This window comes from Carassius gibelio, chromosome A21 (assembly GCF_023724105.1).
Source record: "Carassius gibelio isolate Cgi1373 ecotype wild population from Czech Republic chromosome A21, carGib1.2-hapl.c, whole genome shotgun sequence".
Taxonomy (NCBI): domain Eukaryota; kingdom Metazoa; phylum Chordata; class Actinopteri; order Cypriniformes; family Cyprinidae; genus Carassius; species Carassius gibelio.
Window position 1 is genome coordinate 6,285,441 of NC_068391.1, and position 23,347 is coordinate 6,308,787.

The window sequence follows — 23,347 nt, forward strand, 5'->3', positions numbered from 1 at the left end:
GACATTTGAAAACTGTCACTCCCATGATCATCACTTAGGGAAGAGAGAGAATGCCAGTCTGAAGGTTGGGTCTGCAAGTAATTGAGAGGGAAATATAAAAAATGAGAGCTAGCGATATAAATTGGAAAAAAACAGTAATGCATTTGGCAATGCAATGTGCTGAGATGGTGGTCGGTAAAGCTTCAGATCAGAAGCTGTCTTCTGTTGTAGCCAAATTCAAGATCAGTAACGTTACACCTGCACCAGAACCAGACCTGGTTCCCTCTCTTCAGCTCAAGTGAGCATTGAAAAATATTTACAGTGTATGTGAGGTAAAGTGACTCAGTTGTTTGCAGGGATGCAAACTTGCCACAATTTGCTGATTGTCTACACTTTGAATCTTCATGATCCACCAACAAAGGTTTCCAAATTTGTAATGAAAATTGCTTATAAATCTGATTTTCCATGTTTTTGTTTTTTCTATTTAAACTCTCTATACATTTTCTTTTTATTACTATTATTATTAAATGATTTCAATTTTCATCAATATTCTATGTTCATATTAAATGGGTTCCATAAAAAAAAAAAAAAACGGTGTCATTGTGGCCTGACAGCTGAAGTAGAGAAATATTTTTAAATCCTCATACTAAATGGAATGAAAATTCACATTTTTTTAAAGCTGACATTTAAAAACAAATCTTCCTCTCTACGGTGGTTGCATCTTTGTCACCTTTTTTTTATACTCCTGATTAATTTGCATGCTTGTGTCTGTAATTAAATAAACCCTAATCATTTCATACACTACAGTAAAAAGTTAATTCTTTATGATTGCTAATTTCCACATGTTAAATAATACATTTATCAACATTATGAAACTATGATGTCAAATGGAAGTATAAAAATTAGTGATTTTTTGTGTTTTGTGCCTTGAGTATTGCATTTCTGTATAAAGACATGTTAGGTTAAAAATTCAGGTTTTAAAAAACCCATCTTGAAACTCATGTTTTCGTGAACATCCCATTTAAGTGAAGTGACATTCAGGCAAGTATGGTGACCCATACTCAGAATTTGTGCTCTGCATTTAACCCATCCTTATTGCATGCACGCACACACACACACGCGCACGCACATGCACACGGAGCAGTTGGGGGTTCGGTGCCTTGCTCATGGGCACCTCAGTCGCTGTATTAAGGGTGGAGAGAGCACTGTACATGCACTCCCCCCACCCACAATTCCTGCCGGCCCGAGACTTGAACTCACAACCCTCTGATTGGGAGTCCGTCTCTCTAACCATTAGGCCACAACTTCCACTTAGAAATGTCAAAATCAGTATCAGTAAGTCAGTAAAACAGATTAGTCAACTAATTAATTTCCGCAATGTGTTGTTTTACATATACTCTACAAATCTTAATTTTTGCGTAATTCATTTTGTCTTTATCAAACATCACCTTCCATGAGCTAATATTTCCTTCAGGGAATGCAAATGTATTTCATAAATTCACAAGGTTATTTTTTAGCATGTACTAATAATCCATTGTTTGTTTATTTGATTTGTACATAAAATGTTTAGAAATTTGCGTTCTATAGATGTGTGGAAATAAAATGTAAAAGTGTGTTTTGGACTGTAGCCTCTCTTCAGCACTGCTCAAGCCAGAAGTAAGCCATCACTGAAGGATCTCTGCCCAGAGGGCAAGCTTCGGATTGAAAATCTCATCTAGGAGCTGGCCAGGTAAAGTCCTCTCATCATAGTGATCTGATACTTTTTCGACTGAATGAATGATTACCGTAGCCTTCAAGCCAATGTGATTTTCTGTGCATAGTGATCCAGCTGTGTATCTGATCTGTTTCTTGTTTTTGTTTTCTTTTTCAGAGTCAGCGAAGAAAAAGTGGAATCTGTACAGAAACTCAGGGATGAACAGGAGACGTTTCAAAAAGAAATCCAACATCCAGAGCAAACAAACCAAATCATACAAGAGAGAGAAGGTATCCTTTTAAGACAAGCAAGGAAGCAGTAAGAATGATCTGGTTGAGTTTAAATGATGCCATCATTTGCACCAAATTAACATTGAATACATTTCAATGGCAAACACTTTGTGAAAGTCAGTTGGAGCCCTGTTTTTTCTGTTAATGGAAGCCATTATTTATATATTAAACATATATTAGCTGTTATGGTCCCACTTTATATTAGGTGGCATTAACTACTATGTACTTACATAAAAAATAAGTACAATGTACTTATGTGTTCATATTGTATTGTAAAACACTTTTGCTGCTATTGAGGTGGGATGGGGTAAGGTTAGGGAGAGGGTTGGAGGTATGGGTAAGTTTAAGGGTGGGTTAAGGTGTAAAGTATGGGTCAACAGTGTAATTATAGATGTAATTACAGAAATTAAATACAGATGTAATAACATGTCGTTTTTTTTTTCTTCAATACAAGTACAATGTAAAAACATGTATGTACACAATAAGTACATTGTACTAAATTGTTAATTAAAATGTAAGTGCATAGTAGTTAAGGCCACTTAATATAAAGTGGGTCCGCTGTTATTCTTCTTGGAAATATCAGAATCATACATAACATATTCATTGCTATGTGAATTTTTCAAATTATTTGAATTAATGCATTACTGTTCAAATGTTTGGTATCTACAGTATTTTCTCTGTTTTTTTTTTTTTTTTTTAAAGAAAGAAGCCTCTTATGCTCACCAAGGCTGCATTTATTTGATTAAAATACAGTAAAACAGTCATATTGTGGAACATTATTAGAATAAAAAAATAACCATTTTCTATTTTAATATTTTTTAAAATGTAATTTATTCATTTGTGAGCTGCCATTACTCCAATCACATGATCCTTCAAAAAACATACTTACAAAATTATACTGATTTGTTGCTTGAGAAACATCTCATATTATTTTCAGTGTTGAAAACGTTTGTGCTGCTTAATATTTTTGAGAAAACCGTGATACATTTTTTTTTCAGGTTGTTTTGATGAATAGAAAGCATTTATTTTAAATTGAAATCTGTTATAAATGTCTTTGCGGTCACTTTTGATCAATATAATGCATCCTCGCTGGGTAAAAGTATTTAATTTTTTTTTTTTTTTTTATTGCTGATGCCAAACTTTTGAATAGTAGTGTAATTCACAATGGGTTGACTCAGATTGTTGTGTATATTAGACTGACGGGGGCAGTGTTGTCTAACCAGTGGCTCTGTGTTCAGCCTAGTCCTGATATAACCACAGGATGTCATTGAGATGCTTTTTCTGAATTACACTTGCACTTGAAGAGGTGAGGATTCACTTTTCTTGGCATAATGTGTTATAGTGGATGACACTAATATTGAATCTTTTCATTGAAGATGAATAGGCATGTGAAACAGACATATGACAAAGAGTATTCACACTGTGTTACATTTAATATTTACTCTTTTAGATGGCAGTTTTTGAGCTCAGGGTTCAGTCCCGTCCTTGGTTTGGGTTGAACTGCTTTTAATTTTCATTTGAAATTAAAAGAGCTGGCACCAATCACATGACCACTGGGATCGGCGTGGGTTACTTTTCTTGCCAACCTGTCATCTGGCTGGCACATCACAAACTTTTTTCCTTGCAGTTTTGCCAGCTTTGGTGATCTTGCTCTGGTTAAAAGACATGGAGAACCATCAGTTTTGCCCAACACTGTGAAATACAGTACGAAGAGCAATCGCAGGCTGCTATATTGCAGACTTGGCAGGAGAGCTCAGAAATTAGGGGGGTTCAACTCAATTAAATGCACTTTGGCTCCACGGCATGGCATTTAAAATCCAAAACTCCATTAAAAAGAAATTGTAGTGCAAGACAAACTCTACGAAAGCCCCCTGCGGAGACAGGACAGTCTCTAAAGCTATCAGACAGATGCTGGACTCAAGGACCTGTTCTTAAAGGTTAAGGTTGACAGAAAAAGACAAACTGAGTTTTGAGGGTCTTTCTAGAATAATTGCATGCATCGTCTCCATCACATCTGCCAGGATTGCGAATATCAAGAGGAAATATCTCCATAGGAGGGGGGGAAATTATAAGTTACATTCTGTGCATATGAAGAATTTGAAGCTCGTGTACGGAATGAAATTAGGCATTCTACACCACATCTCTAAGCGGTAGATTCTATTACAGAGAAACTCACAATCTTTGTTCTTCACAAGGAATTTACGTCAAGATGCATGGAAGACACAAAGGAGAAGTTGAATGCATTCATCAATATCATTACTGTTATTGAAGTTTGCATGGTTGCTTTTCTGAATGTTGTGGATGGATCATAGGAGCACCATTCCCTTGTAATATTTAGTTTGACTAGTTCTGAATCCATGCATCCCGGTGGGATGAGATTAGGTGAGGTTTAAAGCTGCGGTAGGTAACTTTTGATGCTCTAGTGGTTAATAAACAGAACTGCTTGCGTCTTGCGGAAGAACATCGTAGCCGGAACTACTTCTCTCTATTCATGTCTATGAAGAATCACAAAGGTACTGGGTTACTACGCCGCAGTATCACCGAAGCAATCTAAAATAGTCCGAATATAAACACTTATTATAGGTGCTCCCTAGTGATTCAGGACAAGCTAAAAACACGGTTTTGAAAATGGATTCATGGTGTACTCGCTTATTATATATACATTTTTCTACATTTTGAACACAAACAAAGTTACGGACCGCAGCTCTGATTGGTTGTTTCTTACCGGGAGCGGATGAATTTCTGCAAATGGCAATAGGACCACTGGGAGGAGCCAGAGGAGCTTGATTTTTCCACAGATTATCTGTCTCATATTCTACTGTCAGGACATAATGATATAATGACAGGTTTAACAAATATGTAAAAAATATATTTTTACAAAAGTTACCTACTGCAGCTTTAAACTCTCACAGAAATGCCACTAAATTGCAAACACATTGCTTGCATATTGTTTATGACCAATTAGTTTTGTAGACACACTAATAATTGGAAGTAATAAACCACATGCTTGCAGCAAATGAAGTCTCATGATATATAAATAATCAAATCATCAGTGGCCTGGTGAGTTATTTAAATTGAAGCATGCGGTTGTGTGAACTGTCCTATCGATTTACATCTCAACCTACAAACGCAAACCAACCGGCCGAGAAGCCCCGTAAAATATTCTTCTTGCCACAATTTTGTTCTACCTTGAGGTGGATTTCATTATTTTATTTCTGCGGCAGCTGACAGGGGAGTGAATCATGTTGACAGCGGCTGTCTGAAATATCGAATGCAAACTCTGATTTTGTGTATTTTTGGACAGGGGGTGGAGACACACCGTGCCTGCAGCTTTCTTTTCTCCTGATGTAGGCCCTCGGAATGAGCTCTGATTGGCCGGCAGCCAACAGAGGTGCCTGCGCTGCGGGAAGCGGGAGAGAATCTTATCAGTCCCGCTCCAGTCGCTCCAGATTACCAGGCGTTGAGCGTTCCCACACTCCCTTCTGTTAATGTATTAATATGTGTGTTTCCGCCCAACCTGTCTATCAGAGTATCAGAAGCAGGGTAGATGACTGTGTGCGATGCGCTCTATCTACGAGACGGGCTCTCTGTTCTCTTTACAAATGAGAGGCCTATTTATGGTAAGAGTTCTTGTTGAACAGTTACTCATTTCATACCTGCTATTACACAGTGGATTGACATCCAGCTGTTCATGAAGGACAGTGTTTGTTGGCACTTCAGGATTTGATATCCCTTTCAATCATTTAATTTTAGACAGTCAATTATCTTGAATGAGCTACAATAATAAACTGTGAATTTAGGTTAGATATTTCCACCTGCATCCTTAACAAAGACGTAAAGGGTTAGTTCTCCCAAAAATGAAAATTAGGCTGCGTTTTACTCTCCCCTGAGGCATTCTAGGTGTAAATGACTTCTTTCTTTCAGACGGATCCAGCTGGAGTTATATAAAATATTGTCTTTGATCTTTCAAGCTGTTTCATGGCACTTAATGGGTGTTGCATTTCTTCAGTCCAAAAGACGTGAAATGAAAAACGCCCTTCGCAAAAAGAAAGAGTCTCACATGGCTCCGGAGGATGAACAAATGCTTCCTATAGCGAATTGATAAGTTTTTGTAAGAAAAATATCCACACAGAGGCTACGCATTTTGAACTCAAAGTACGCTGGTACGATTTGTCACTCTAAACTACTCAAAAAAAGATGTAGCGACACCTCTGTCCACTCCAAGCGGCAACCTCCCGCTTTCTTTCATGAAGCCAACAAAGTGTTAAAACTGTAATTCTTGAGGCAAAAGGGTAAGTAAAAGTAAAAGTAATTTATTCCTGTGATGGAAAAGCTGCATTTTCAGCATTATTACTCCCATCTTCAGTGTCACATAATCTTTCAGAAATCATTCTAATATGCTGCTTTGCCGCTAAAGCATTTTTTATTATTTATGCTGAAAACAGTTGTGCTGCTAAGTATTTTTTGGTGAAACCATGATATATAGTACAGACCAAAAGTTTGGACACACCTTCTCATTCAGAGTTTTCTTTATTTTGATGACTATGAAAATTGTAGAGTCACACTGAAGGCATCAAGGGCTATTTGACCAAGAAGGAGAGTGATGGGGTGCTGCGCCAGATGACCTGGCCTCCACAGTCACCGGACCTGAACTCAATCGAGATGGTTTAGGGGTGAGCTGGACTGCAGACAGAAGGCAAAAGGGCCAACAAGTGCTAAGCATCTCTCAGGGAACTCCTTCAAGAATGTTGGAAGACCGTTTCAGGTGACTACCTCTTCAAGCACATCAAGAGAATGCCAAGAGTGTGCAAAGCAGTAATCAAAGCAGAAGGTGGCTACTTTGAACAACCTACAATATGACATATTTTCAGTTGTTTCACACTTTTTTGTTATGTATATAATTCCATATATAATTCCACATGTGTTAATTCATAGTTTTGATGCCTTCAGTGTGAATCTACAATTTTCATAGTCATGAAAAAAAAAGAAAACTCTTTGAATAAGAAGGTGTGTCCAAACTTTTGGTCTGTACTATATATCATGGTTTCACCAAAAAATACTTAGCAGCACAACTGTTTTCAGCATAAATAATAAAAAATGCTTTAGCATGTATATATCTTTAGCATGTATATATCTTTACTTTTGATCAAATTAATGCATCCTTGTTGAATAAAGGTATAAAGTTCTTTCAGATAAAACAAACAAATAAACAAAATCTTACTGAACCCAATAATTTTAATGTTAGAGTGTTAGTAATGTTTTGAGTACAGAATCAACTTTATTCTGCTTTAGTTACTAATATTGGGTTAAAACAAAAGCAGATGGAATTTGCTAATTTGAATCATTTTAATTGCATTTCTAATTAGCATATGAAACCGGTAATTGGGGGAAATTAGAACCAATCACTCTCTTGGCTCTTAACTTACTTTTTATAGTCTGGTATATTTAATACTTCAATAATCTGAAATGGAACATTTACACAGAGTTAGTAATTTGTAGTAATTGTATAGCTAATTTTAATGACAGACTTGCTTCTCATTCAAACTGACAGCACTGAATCACTGGTGTCAGTCAATCAAATTTATTATAATACAAATACACATGTATGTTTGAATACAGAAAGTAGTATATCATTTAGCAAAATATTACCAAATTTAAGATGCAAAGCAAAAGCATGCAACAAAACAAACTGAAGAGCTTCTATGACCCATATGACTTTCTTCTTTTAGAACCCAAAAGAAGATATTTCAAGACAACACTGGACCCCATTAACTTTCATTGTATGGACAAAAAAAGGTGTTCTAAATAGAACATGTAGGTCTGAAATATCATGGGTGAGTATATGATGAAAGTAAATCATTCAAGTAAACTGTTCCATTAATGTACCATATTGCTTGGCAACTGTGAAGAGATTATTATAAATACTATACATACAAATACTATATTACTTAAATAATTTATTGGACATTAGTGTCCTGGTTCTTTCTTTAACCAATAATCCACTGTAATTATACAGCTTCACATTGACACCCCCCTTTTACCATAGTAAGACTCGCTAGTGCATGGCCTCTTGTGGGTTAATTTTGTTCCATTTTCTTTTTCCATTGTGCAGTCTTCTGGAGATTTTAATACTAGCCTTTGTTTTAAGTTAAGATTTACCACTCTTATCTTATGGGTATTGGATTGAGAGGCTCCTGAGCAGAGGCTGGATTTAGTGCGTATTGACATTGTAATAACAGAGATATGAGGACTATAAATAATCTCTGTAACGCTTAACTTTCATTCGGTTTGGTCTGTGTTGCCCCTCTCGAGTTCCTGGGCCTTGAGGTATTCTGATGATTGCTGAGCGGTTGTGCTCTACAGCCAGGCTGATTATTAAAAAGAAAGACCAAAAAATAGTCACTTTCCATCATTGCTTTCCACTTTGGAAAATTAGATCTACCGAATGGATTTCTGCAGAGCCTGTGAGAGTAAGCAAGCGTACATCACGCTTTCATTAGTCGGCACAGTCACCGTGGCTGTGGTTCTGCTCCAGATCAGTTGAGTTCTGCTCAATGCTGCATGTGTGCCAGCTCTCTCTGTCTCATAGCCTGGCATCCTGCCCACCCCTGCCCAGCCAGACACAGATGGAGAAGTGTGTGAAGCCCTCGCCTGAAGAAACGCTTTTGTCTTTTCTCAGTGGTGCTGCTGTTTCTTCTCACTTTCTTCTCTGTCTGTGCACTTTTTCAGAAAGTCACAAACATGACTCCAGGTATTGGCGGCTGGGACCCAGCCAGAGAGACTGAAATGTCAGCAGCCAGAGAAGAAGTCAAACCGGTCTCCTCTTTTTGTTTTATGAGGACACTGGACAACTGAGCTCTCTGTGGGGGAAGTTTTTAATGCTTTGTAGCTTTTCCTGTTATACCCCATGTTATTCAGTTAAAAATTGTAGTTTAGGATGTTTAGATTGTACCCTTCCAGTTGTATTATAAGGGTTTTTCTTTTCTTTTCTCTTTTATTTCACCGAAACCTTGTGAATTTGTTTTTCTGCATTTTCTGAAAAAATAAATGAATTGCATACAAACAAATTTGCATGGCAATCTGTTAAAAACAAAACAAAAACAACAACAATCAGCCACCAGCATTTAACCAGCATTTTTAAGAACTATATTAATTACTGTGGTTTTATACCATATTCAAGGTTGGTACTTTTTGGCAACTATTTATAAAAAAAAAAAAAAAAAAATATATATATATATATATATATATATATATATATATATATATATATATATTTTTTTTTTTTTTTTTTTTTTTTTTTCAGAGCATGCGGTTTTAACTCTAAAATTACCTTTTATATATTTTTTTTAATTTAAGGTTTTTTTTTTTTTTGTCACTCAGTTTGTTTAATCACTAAGTTGACTCACGGACCACTTGGAAATCTTTTGAGTTATTTATTTTATTTATATTTTTTAAGCACCCAGTCAACTCACAGAGCAGTCTCCTGCCTACTCAGCATTAGGTTGGCTACACTACAGTGGGTGAAATGGATTACAATGTCTGGTTTGGAGAGGCAGAGAGTTTTAGTCTTAAGTGGGAAAAGCGGCAGAGTTATTTAGTGCATATTGACCCTTGACCCGCTGCACAGGCCTGCAGCAGCAGTACCGAGAGTGTCAGGAGCTGCTGGGACTCTATCAGCAGTACCTCTCCCAACAGAAAGAGAAACTCAACAAGTCTATCACCCTGCTCAATCAGTCCTGCTTCTAAAGAGAATGTGCCTGTGTGTGGTAGAGAGCGATAGAGAGAGGCCAGAAATGGCCTAAACTGAACATTAAACATTAGTTTTACATATATTTCTTTTTTTACCAGTAGTAATATACCATGATATATATACATACACATATAAACTGTTATATACACTTATAAACTGTAGATATGTATGTGTGTTATATTGACCTTGAACTATAATAGTGACTCACTGCAGGTTGTTCACTGCAGTAGAATTTTACCAGTAATTCCCTAAATTAGATCACGCTTATGTCCTTTTCCCAGCTACAGGTTATTATTATAATTATTATTTTTTTTGTATTTGTCCCTCTGTCTTGGTGAGACTGCCAAGGTTGCACGAAACATGAAAGGCCATTCATAACTCATTTTACGTCTGTAACATGACATTTAGAAGTGAAAAAGGAATTATATGAAAAAGATAAATGAAGGCCGCAGTTTAATTTTATCTTTATGAGGTTGTTAGGACAGCAGCTGAATTTATTGCGCTGACAATAAAAAAAAAAAAAAACGTATCCACCTTTTCTTGAATGCAGTTTCAACCGACTCCTTACATTTCTGGTCTCTGGAGTTTCTAGTGAAATTAAGGTATTTACCGAGTCGATGATATAACGTTAAATCTATGAAAATGGTTTTAAAAAGCACATGCAGAGTTTGTCCATGAAATGATGAGCACATACAAGCCATGCTCATTTTCTCTTGTATATATAGTATAAATTTCTTAAGTTTATTGCTGTTGCTGTGGCAGCCAACAGCAGCACAGCTTAACCATGCACACATTTTTATCTTTAGTTAAATTAAAAAAGTTTCAGGTTAATTATTTCAGTTGATATTTTTAACCCATTTTAACTTGGAGGCTGGAACACAACAGCATCCAAACAGAAATTAGAATAGATAATTACGGCATTCATCATTACTCAGGAAAAAGGTGGATATCTCTACACGTGTAAACTGAACTGTTAAAACCAATTTAAATTGGTTTAGATATAAAATAAAATAAATGTCTTAAATATATATATATATATATATATATATATATATATATATATATATATATATATATATATATTAGGGGTGTAACGGTTCACAAAATTCACGGTTCGGTTCGATACGATACACTGATGTCACGGTTCGGTTCGGTTCGGTTCAATACGTTTTAGATACAGCAAAATGTAAAAACATCTCAACTTTTCAGAATGCCGCAAGCGCACCGCGGGTCATGTGACAAGAACCAACCAATCAGCTTAATCCTTTCCCGTAACAAGGTTGAGAGCTCAGCCAAGATGAAGGAACAGCTGATCATAGTTGTATATGGATTGCAATTTTGAAATAAATTTAGTAGCAGAGCTACTGCAAGCGATTTTTAGAGCTGCAAATCCATTTATCCTTCGCTGAAATTTCCGCGTCTCATGGAGAGAGCACGTCATTGTTGCTTAGCAAAGACAGACGCCTCATGAGCGCTTCTGCCCGAGCGCTTTGGAAAGGAGGAGAAAGACGTGCTTAGCGTTTTCCACGCGTTTTTAGGAGCGATATGTGAACGGCCCCTAAGGCGCTCGCTCACTCAGCACGCACTGAAGGCTCGTTGCAAAATGTCTAATGCATTTAACAGACCAGAAATATAAGATCCTAAAATAACCAACAGGTCTGGTGTTTGGGTTGGATTCCCTGTAAGCTATAGTGTCTAAATGCTGCAGGGATAGTTTGCTGCGTGCATGTTTCTCCTTTTTTTCGTCTTTTCCCAGATAGTACTGACGCATATATCCCAGATATTCCCGCTGGTGTTTTTTTTTTTTTTTTTTTTTTTTTTTGTATTCCCGCTGGTGTACCCTGTCATGTTGCAGATGCAACATACCGTTGTTTTTTTATCCACCACTCTCTTGCCATCACCATTATAGCTTAAAGGGAATCCAAAGTGCACCCAAACACCAGACCTGTTGGTTATTGGGGGATCTTCTCATTTCTAGTCTGTTAAACGCATTGGCTATTTTGCAACGAGCCTTCAGCGCGTACTGAGTGAGCGAGCGCCTGCTGAGTAGCCTAACATAAACATATAAGATGGTGTTTTTTTCTTCTTCGGGAGTGTCAGGGGCGTTGCCTGTTACGTTGTTTGGGTTATTGGGCTACCTTGTTGAACGCATATCATTATATTTCTATCTCTCTCTTTTTTTTTTTTTTTTTTCCAAATATAATTAATTACTCCAACGAACCGTTCGGTATACATAATGCGTACCGCGTACCGAACCGAAAGCGTCGTACCGAACGGTTCAATACGAATACGCGTATCGTTACACCCCTAATATATATATATATATATATATATATATATATATATATATATATAGTCTGAATAACAAACTCTCCAAATCTGTGGGAACCTCCAGTTGTCTATTTTGTCTGCTTTCTGTTTATTAATCAACCAATCAACCTGCAGACTCATGACCACTCACAGATTTGTGATGCAAATCTTTCATGCCAACCAGTGACCCGTCCTGTCTGAACAGAGTAACGATCAGATATTTAACAAATATAAAGCCTAAATATCTGTCTTCCTTAATTGCTCAAAACTATCAGATATCTGGATTTTTTTTTATAATAATGGTTCGTTGCTCACCGCAAGTGATTTGAAGTCAAAAAGTATTTGCCTTAAAATGTGTTGAAGGTGAATTTGTTACAGAAGCGCTGTTTTGATGGCTCTAGTGGTGATGCTTTTAATGGGGATGGATTTAGAGAAGCAGCCTCTCAGAAAGGGGTTTTGACATGCTGACACTTTAGCATCTTTAGCTGTTAACCTGTCAGCACACTAAAACGCTCTCAGAGAAGTTCCATCTGTAAATGCATCCCTTTCAAATCACTGTCATTAAAAATATTAAAGCTAAAACAAAACAAGAAAACTCACAAACCAACACTAAAAAAAACATTGTTTGAGTTTAGATTGTGCCCCCTGCGCCCCCTCCATCTTAAGCTTGTATAAGGGAAATGAGCTTGTCCTCTCTGAAACCTTGGCTGTGAGTAATGTATGTTTACATGCTCCATGACCTCCTCTTGAATTAGTCAGCGGCCCATGTCTATACCCTTAGAGGCGGACAATTCTCCTTTGTTCTGAGTGTTTATCTCATTGGGGATTGACCTTGGGTTGTTCTGTCCTCTTGGGATGAGCCCACTCCTCCGACTCCCTTGAGTAAAACCTGCCTTTGTGGCCACATTATTAAATGGTCAGAGGTGATGTGTATTCTTTCTGTGCCTCTGCGCTGTCCCACAGGTTCCTAGCAGTGAGGGGGCCCCTGGGAGGTCTTGGGGTGAAACAGGAAACTGCTTTAGATGGATCTTACTTGTACCTCCCTTCATCAGGAAACAAAACTGAGAGAGGCGGGTCAGTGAAGTGTGCTCATTCTTCGTCACACCAGTCACAATTCTGAAGGTGGGCGTAGTGAACCCAGCTTCTCCAACAGGGAGCCCTCAGTTTGTGATGGCCTGATGGCATTTCTGAACCCAAGTGCTCTCATCAGTGCCACAGAGTGGATAATGACAGCATGTGTGCTGCTAATCGAATTGGTCTAGCGCCACCACCTGGTTTGGAGAACTGGGAGGAGAAACAAAGGTGCCTGCTCCTGCAGAAAAAACAGCTGGAGATGGAGAGGGAGAGAATTCAAGCTTTTCATTGTCTCTCTCTTTTTTATTCATTGATGAATTAAAAGGAGTCACATGCTTTACAGGGAAATGTTCAACAACCATTAAGTAACATACAGTCACAGCAATACACATTGAGTATTGAGAAGCCTGTACCCAAACTTTCACAAGGTATGTCCACAAGAAATTATGTTGAAAATGTTATACCTTTCTGCTTTTTACGTTACCTCCTTAATTGGAAATTTGCATTACCTCATTTCAATATCTCTAATTTTCTCCCTTCAGAGATCTCCATTACCAAGAAGGATATGGTCAACTCTCCTGTGCCTCCACAAAGCTTTCAGACATCTGATCTTCCTCCCTTTGGCCTTCCCAGCACCCCACAGTCTTCCAGGTGAGTTAAGGTGTCCCTCAGGGTGCTGTCTGCGGTCCACTCTTTTTGTCCTCTGCCATGGCTGGGTTTCTTCATACACTCATATAAGTCATTCCAGCCTGTCTAGTTCCGGCCCAGCTGCCTAACACAAACAATGTGTTTTTACCCACCCTTTCTGTATTTTTAGATGAGCAAAACATTAAATTTTGGCACTTGACATTTCAGTCACTCAACTACCACTTTTTGTAGAGAGGCTGCTGTTGCAATTTAAAGATGGCTGGGTGCTTGAGGGAAGCCACTCTCAGGAAACTCAATGAAAAGACTTATACAAGTAAATACAATTGAACAAGTTAAATTCAAGGAGGAGTGAAAAGAGGGAAATGACAGTAATTTTGTCTCAACAGCGCAATAGGGGCCAAGCCTTTGTATTAATTGTGTTCTTGGAGTCCCTGCCTCTGTGATAGTGCTTTCTTAATTCACAAAGGTTAAAAAGGAAAAGCGGTGAGATCAGTGATGTAAGGGGGAATCTGAATAAACAGGAAAAAGAGAAGAAGTGAAGGAAGAGATATAAAGAGGAAGCTGGTCTGGGCTGAACACTGTATGAGGCCTGTTTGATGAGTTAAATGAAGATTTTTGTCGGCCAGTGCTGAGGCTGACAGGAGCCAAGCTGAGTCCCATTAGCTGGTGTTGCAGGGCCCAGCAGCAGGTGTAATTGAACCGATTCTTCCAGCCCGAGCCGAGTACACGCCTCCCTCAGCTTAATGAGGAAGAGTGAGTCAGTGAATGAATTACTGACCGCTAGCTCGAGACACACTCTTGGATAGGGAAGGAAATTCATTAGCGTTTTCTTTTAAATTAAAATGGTAATTAATGTGACTGCATGTCTTTTTTCCCTTTTTACCCCACAGCGAGAGCATGAGCATGTCTCGTTTAATGTATCTCTGAAAAATTCTGATTATTTGTAAGTCATTTGTAAGCCATATTTTCTTTTCTTTTTTTTCTTGGAGAAAATGTATTGACTTCAGAAGTAATTGGCTTTTTTTCCCCCTCTGTTATATGTCATAGTGAATATTTTGCATTAATATGCTTCTTTCTGTCTCAGACGTTTCATTACCGAGACAGAAATTTAACAGGGGCTGGAAAATTAGCCTGCTTTGTGTGCAGCTATGAAATTTGTGGGTGGCATACCAAGAGAATGTCAGAACTGACAGGGAGTTGAATATTCGCATATGCATAATATGTACCAGGGAAGTTGAGATGGGCCAAATGTGAACTAAGACCAGGGCAGAGATGTTTCTCTTAATGAACAGGCAAACTGTTGAATTTCAAGTGGCCATTCTGGATTCAGCCTACATTGTGAAATCAAGCTGCTTTGATATCAAAGATACGTGATAAAGGCAATGGAATGATTTTTAGTTACACATTTTACTGAGTTACACATATTTACTTAGAAAAGTCTCTAAACTAGGTTAAATTGCTCAGATGCTAGGAAAATTATATATATATAATTTTCCTAGCATCTGAGCAATTTAACCTAGTTTAGAGACTTTTCTAAGTAAATATGTGTAACTCAGTAAAATGTGTAACTAAAAATCATTCCATTGCCTTTATGGACCTGCATATAAAACATGCAGTTATAATTAATTATATGCAAGTCATAATTTGATTTAAAGGGACACATTTGGCTTGGTTGGTAAAGCATTATAGGAAACCTCCCTCCCACACTGATACCAAACATGAACTCTAACCAGATGACCATGTTTACGTCAACCAGCTCTATGGAAAGTTTATATATGGAAGATGAATATTTTATTGTTGCCCACCATCCGGAAGGTACTTTTGCATTATTCAAAACCAAACCTGATTTGAAGAAATCAATGAAGTTTGTCATTTTACAGTTTTATTCAATAATTTATTTATTTATTTAAGAAGCCAGAGGTTGAACAACTTCTGGTCTCAAGGTCTGGCCCGGGTCTGATGTTGCAGGGACATGCCCTCAAGGAACAAGTCAATACCCACAAGCCCACAATAAATCTATAGACGAGTGCTTTGTTACTATGATTTTGCTTAAAAGAAAAAAGATGCCCAGGGAAAAAGAACTCAGGTTAATGAAAATGATTATGGATATCTGCTGTCTGCAAGAGATCATAACATTTCACTCAGTCTGAGATGGGTAGTTTTCTTTGATTGGCAGTATCCTTGGGGTGTGTGAACTCGAGCGCCGTTGGTGGAGTTGAATGATTGAGGAGAGGTCTGTGTTATTACTTTTCTTAGCAACTTTTGAATTTAAGGTTTCTACATGGTGGGTGATAAATCTCTGTTCAGTATCCTTCTAGAGCAGTGGTCCCCAGCCCCCGGTACCGGTCTGTGCGTCATTTGGTACAGGGCCGCACAAGAAAGAATAAATAACTTACATTAAAGCTGCAGTCGGTAACTTTTGGCGCTCGCGTCTGGCGGAAGAACATTGTAACCATTGTAACACATATTATAATGGTACCGTAGTGATTCAGGAAAAGACAAAAACACGGTTTGGGAAAATAGATTCAAATATGCTAATAAAGTTGCATAAGAATACAGAGTGTATTCATGTTTATTACTATATTTACAATATACCACAGTTTTTATGCCAGTCGTATCATTTTATTTTGTTGTATTTATCCATCACACCTTAAAGCCCGGTCCGTGAAAATATTGTCTGACATTAAACCGGTCCTTGATGCTAAAAAGATTGGGGGCCGCTGTTCTAGAGCACCTTAGAAACCAGATATCAGTGCTTTTGCAACTAACAATGTGCTAAAATGTTTTAATTTTTTTGTTTATTTATAATAACATTTAAATTAATAAATAAAAATTTCTACAGTGGGGATCGAAAGTTTGGGCACCCCTTGCAGAATCTGTGAAAATATGAGTAATTTTCAAAAAATAAGAGAGATCATACTAAATGCATGTTATTTTTTATTTAGTACTGTCCTGAGTAAGATATTGTACATAAAAGATATTAACATTTAGTCCACAAGACAAAAAAATTGCTGAAATTATTAAAATAACCCCACTCAAAAGTTTGGGAACCCTTGGTTTATATATTATATAAAAAAAAGTCATACCATCATGATGGTGTTTAGCATGGGAAGCTCCTCACATTTCCTTTGGAAAAATAAAAAGGAGAGTTGACTGTAAGTGTCACAGAAGGAGAAGTAGATGAATTATGTAGTCAGACAGATAAAACTCCACAACTTCTGCGAGAGTCGTCAAAACAATACACTTATCAAACCACGTCCTCCTTTCAAATTACTTTCTTTTTAAATTAACCTCTTCAGTCTTGGGCCATCTTTTGTAAACTGCTCTTTCTTCTTTTTTTTCTTTTTTATTGTGTATCTTATTCAAATATTTAGGGCCGGTTTGATAGAGGCGAAGTGAGAAATGTCAGTGCTCCTGTTTATTGCTTGTGCCTGTCTTCAGCTTACTATTGAATTGGAAGAAAATTTGCATGCAGTTTTGTCGGTATTTGCCGTTTTAGGACTCGTATATTACTGTTTGGGCTACAAATTTGTTTGGGCTCTCAGGCGTGACAGACATTTTTAATGAGAACAGTAAAATAACTGGAGTCTGGAAACTGATAAACTGTCTTTTGTTTGGAATTATTGAAGTAGAACCTAAATCTTTCTTCTACTCTTTTTCTGTATTTTACTTCTCCTCGCTCTCATTGATGTCAGTTGGAGTTTTGTATGCCCATGTTTGCAAAATGAGTTAACCTGTAGAGATTCTAGTATATTCTTTACTTTTGTATGGTTAAAAAAAAATCACCACCAAGCAAAAATTTCAGCCTGCTCTTAAAAAATATATATATCACAATTGGTTACTTCCAAGACAGCTTCACTGATTAGAAGTCACTTTTAAATTTTAATAACTAAATATGTTTTATTTTTATATGTATCATATATTAGTATATGTTAATGGAATGTTTTCTTTATTAAAATGGATATATATTTTATTAATTCTCTTCAATGTTCTTAAATGACTGCAGTTGTACCGCTCACCTCTACTTTTCTATTTCAGTCATCTTGAACTCTGTTCCCAACCCCTACTGATCCATTGCATGAACAGATAACATTTGGGATTAGCAAACCTCCTCTTAAGTGATATTAATGTCTCATGGTCATTCACCAGTGGACCTTGTGAAAAGCAATGAAAGCGTTTGGGTAAATATGACTGCCAAACACATTAGCATTCTCTCCAGCAATTTCCTCCCAACGACGCCTTAACATACCCCTCCCCCGCCCAAACAACACCTACCCCTTCCCTTGTTATAGATGGTGACCGGCGGTAAAAAATGCATTATTCATATCGGCAGTGTCGTCCGTTGATGGATGGCTGTTTGAGAGGCCTGTCCGTTAAATAAATCAACAAATAAAAATGCTAATTCTCACATTTCAAGAGGGAGCCTTGCCAAAGTCCCACCCCATCAGCCATCCACTTTCAGTGTAAGCTCTGGTTCTCTTTCTCTTTCCCTCTGATGCAAATGTGTAAAAGTATTGTCGGATGACAATCGATTGTCATTCACCAAAATGACAAAATGATACTCCCGGATTGGAGATTACTATCATTGCTATAGGACTGGATATGAATTAAGCCTCGATTTAAGTTTCAGGTTTAAAAGCAAAAGAACATTAAGCAGCTTGATCTGTTATGATGTCATGAAATATTTGTTTTTAAAAAAAATAGTTTTGTATGGAGTTGCACACTGACATTCATTGAGCAGGTCTCTTTCAGTTTTGTAACTGACTCTGTAATCTCTGGCGAATGAAACATACCTGACAAATATAGTGCAAAAGTTGTTTGTGTCTGTTAGTGTTAATCATCATTTTTGTAACATATTTATGTAGTAATTTCATTAAGGAAACTCAATTTATATAAAATAACTGCAACATCAAAAGTGTGTACTCAGAAACATTCAGTGTAAAATTGTAGGAGTGAAATGAGACATATCTGATTATGTATCTATTACTGGAATATGGGTTGACAAGTTAACAGTGCAAAAACAGTATAAGAGAGGAAGTCTACATGAACTGTTTTATGCTATCGCTGAAATGAAGTTTGGTTTCAGAAATTGGTAATCTACAATGTTGTTACTTCTCACTAGGGCTGCATCTGGAAGTATCATGATGGTGGCAACAAAGAAGAGGAGAAATACTTGAACTAAAATAATATGTTGACACTAAATTACCTAAAGCTGAAATAAAAATAAAACTAAATTGTGAGTTGAGTTTCCTGTGCACTTGATATAGTAATCTGAGTTGCTGCTTATGTTGGTTGTTTCAGATCAGTCCCTTGTGAAGAACCTTTCATATACATTAGGCAGTAGACTGCAATACAGCTCTCTAGGGTTTGGACCAGGGGTCTCATTTATAAACGTTGCATACGCACAAAATAGGCATAGAAATTGTGTACGAAAATATTTTAGTGAGAACAATGATCAATGATGCGCACTTACTTCGATATTATAGCAGACACTGCTGGATTCAGTGGCCGAACAGTCCATCGTCCGGTTTGAATAGGTCCAATGATAATAGTTAACTGTACAACCACAGCTGCACGGAGGTAGGCATCTCCACAACATTATGAAAATAACACTATATTTGAAGGATACAACTTGAAGGAAATGGTAATTTGCATGTTTTCTTTTTAAAATAGGCTACTTTGTCAGTGACACGCCGAGTCAGACAAATCTATTTAAACTGGAATAAATATAGGCTAAAAATTGCTAAAATATATTCACCTTATCAGCAAAACTGCATGAATTTGAATTGTTTAAACAGTTGAAATGCTATTTGGCCATTGGAAAATAATTAGACCAGCTCTATTCTAAAAAAAAAATTCTGAGAACTATTATATACGGTTTTTTTTTTATGGATTTTTATAATTATATACTTATGCTAAATCATATAATAAAGATTGTGCATGGCACAAATGTCATTTATTGTCCGTACCTCATATTTTTTTAATGTCTTGAACCTTTAACAGTTTTAAATATGGTGTTACATGGATGGGAATATGCAGGGAAATGATATGCAGATGATGTTGTGCATAGAAAAACTAGGCGTTGTAAGCTCCATATATGCTGATTATGGGGAGGAGTCAGGGTGGTGATGCACGTACGCACAATCTTCCACTGACTGGGATTTATAAAGGGATTTTCGCACAGGTTCTTTAAACTTTTGTCCATATGCAAAATCTAGCTTTTGTGCATATGTACACTTTTAGGATGAAATCTATGGAGAGTTTTGTAAATGAGACCCAAGAGCTTTTGTTTTTGCCTGATGGCAGTAGGCAGAGCAGCCAGTATAGTACAGCATATGTTGGTTTGTTAATGGTGAATGGTTGCTGCCTCCAGAGTTCAGGGTCAGAACTGTAACAGTGGTTAACAAACTGTCCTGGGTCCAGGTGGTCTAAGGACCAGCTTCTCAGAGGTCCTCGCAATGTGTGAAGTGAGATCAACTGGTCTGTGGTCCTCAGGGAACCGGGGGTTTCCGATCTTTGGCAGTGGAACAATGCAGGATGTCGTCCAGAGCTAGGGCACCTTCACCAGTCCCAGCATGAGAGAGAACAGGTGCTCAGGAACCCCACTGAGCTGGCTGTGTGAACATGTGTTCAACACTCTGGGGATCAATCCGTCAGCTTCAGAACTCATCTTTACCTTTGCAGAGATTCACCAGTTTGCTGTTCAGTTCACTCAGTCCTCACCTGGTCAACAGAAATAGACAGTGGAAAGGTGGGAGAAGTTGCCATCATTTTAGATTTTAAAGGCATAATTCACCTGAAAGTGAAGAGTTTATCATCATTTGTTCATCCTCATGTTGTTTCAAAGCTTGTTCGAAGATTGTTCTGGCTGCCTTTTTTTTTTTGCAATGAAAAGTGTTTGGGTTGCAAACCTCAAAAATGACTACATTTACTGTTGTAAATATCATTGGCAAAATCCAGTTATTTCAGTAGGTGATCAGTAATTTTGCACGAGGGTAAAATATTTTACCACGCTGATTTTGCAATGGGTTCAAGTTGGTCACCTGGATACATTTGCCTTGAACAGTCTTCATTGCTTTATTTCTAAATTATTGACTCTTTTGCCTGTGAAATTTATTAGAAATGACTGCAGCTTCAAAGTAATGTCTGTACTTACTATATTCTTTTGAAAAGAGTCCTTTAGTTTACTTTTTTTTTTTTTTACCTGTCAGATGTCCTTTTTAGGTTTTATCATATTTAGTCAAACTATTATTATAATTTTTTTTTTGCTTAGTCAAGTTTTAGTTGCCAAAGTCTGACAATTTTTGTCTAATTTTAGTCAATGAAAACATGGCATATTTTAGTCATTCTGCATAATTACAATTATTTTGCTCAGTTTTAATTGAGATAAATTTTCATGATTGCTGTAATTTAAGAACTTTCACCTATTGGGACAAATAAAGAGAATATCAACTCATGGTTTATTTTCCCTTACCTAGTTTCCTGATTTATTTTTTTATTTTCATTTTTTTTAAACTACATTGTAGACTCGTCTTTTTTCATCAGCAATATTGTGTTGATAAAGTCACAGTTTAATGATGTTTGGTGTCATTTTGTCTTAGTCAGGGACAAATAGGTCATCAACAAATATTTTTCATCATAGTATTCATTGATGAAACACAGTGTTGGTTTGATGTCAGTTATGGTCAGTTATGAGACACCCAAGAACCAATGGCATGATGTCATAAATGTCAAATTGGGCATGACACATCTTGATGTACCAAATTTGAATGCAAGAATACTGTTATTGAGTGACTGGTCTAATACCTCTGTTCCAAAATCTAGTGTGATGCTTATCCAAACAGCATTTTAAAGCATTATAGATATTCTTTTCAACATAAGGTTAGACAAAAATGTAGGCAACATTCATATCTTAATAGTTCTTATTAAATTCATTAATAAATGCATTGCACTAAGTTCAGTAAAAAAAAAAAAAAAGGAGTTGCTGTCTCTATGTTCCAAATCAATCTCAGGTAGAAGGCAGCTAGGTTTTAGAAAAAAGCTAAAATGTGTTTCCTGAGAAGTATGGAAGTTTTACATTGACAGTCTTTAATTTCTATTTACTTTTCTGTGGAAACATTTTGATGTGTAGCCGATGCTTTGATGAATTCAGACCCGAAAAGTGTCAGACATGAAGGAAGTAGTTGATGGCATGTGTCTCAGCATTCTGGGTAATCACCACTATCATGACTGTGAAGCAAATACTGCTTTCATATGTCAGAGGCACTCAGTGGATGACACCGTTTTCTGCCTCTCATAGCAGCCGAGATCCCTCAGAAACACACACACACACAGTCTTGTGTGAATCTCTGTATGAATACCCACTCATCCCCTCTGCTGCATGGATGCAAATCAATGCTGTTTAGAATGAGCGGTGAATTATGTTAGCAGCATCAGTGGAGCGTGCTTTTAGAATTCATGTTTCATATCTGAAATGCGCGCGTCTGTATTTGATGAATAATTTATTAAGCACCTCTACTGAGGGATTGAATCTTTATTAACTTAATCTTTGTTTATTTATTCTTTTATTTATTTATCTCCCTGCCCAGCACTAAGTTTTCCTTCCAAACTAGGACTCTTCATATGCACCCTAAGGCCACATGTTTCAAAGCCTGTGAACTCTGTTGTCTATTCAGATGCAACAATGTTGTTTTTATGTAGGGGAATCTGAGGATGCACAGCATTCTGAGTGATATGTAAATTCTCATGCTTTTTTTACACCCATTTGTCCACTTCTGTTTTGGTGTATAAAACAGCTAAATGACATTTCTGCTTAGTCCTGTTTTTTCTTTTCATTGCTAGGTTGAATGACTCTTTGAATTAGCAGTTAGACGTTTTCAGCCCTGCATCCAACCCAGAAAAATACAGAATCAATCAGTCACCGCACAGAGGAGTTACGTTGCCCCTCAATCCTCTCAGAAGATCCTTGTCTCTCCTTTTGGCCCCAGTCGGTCCTCTTTGCAAGACCTGGAGGAGAGTAAGATCTTTTTCATCTGTTGAAGGGTTAGAAAGGCGATTCAGGTTGATTGTTGGAATAATTGAATTTGAATGATCATTAATTATTAATGCGCTCTTAATTCTGCCTTTGAAATGCGTTTAGTGTCTTGAAATAATTATGGTCTTAATTTTAAGATAATAAATAAATGGTTGTTTATTCAGTCACAGATGGTTGGGCAGCAGCTCCATTAAAGTCCACAGGCCTTCCAAGGAACTAACTTGGCAACGTATATGTTTAAAGAGCTTCTCAAGAACAGTTGCTGTGATCTGTAACGTGTAATTCTACTGTCATCTTGAGGAAATGAGAAATTCTCATAAGAGTGACTTGTCATTAAGATATATTTCTAGGAAGTGCTGTTTTCCACAATAATCATGAGTCACAGGATTTTCTGCATATATTAACAATTTATTTGTATTTTTTTTTTAAAGCCTCGCCTCACTTTCCTAGTCCCCTGTTTTTCCAATATACACAGCATATATGCTTTGATACTTCAAACTCGATCTGGGAGCATCAGTAGATGCAATGGGATTCAGCCGAACATCGCTCCAGGGCTATTGGTCTAATTT

At 37.1% G+C, this 23,347-nt stretch overlaps 1 pseudogene; it reads left to right on the plus strand.

Moving 5' to 3' along the window:
* The first annotated feature begins 164 nt into the window (after positions 1 to 164).
* Positions 165 to 23,048, plus strand: LOC127942275 (uncharacterized; annotated as a pseudogene).
* The last annotated feature ends 299 nt before the right edge of the window (positions 23,049 to 23,347 follow it).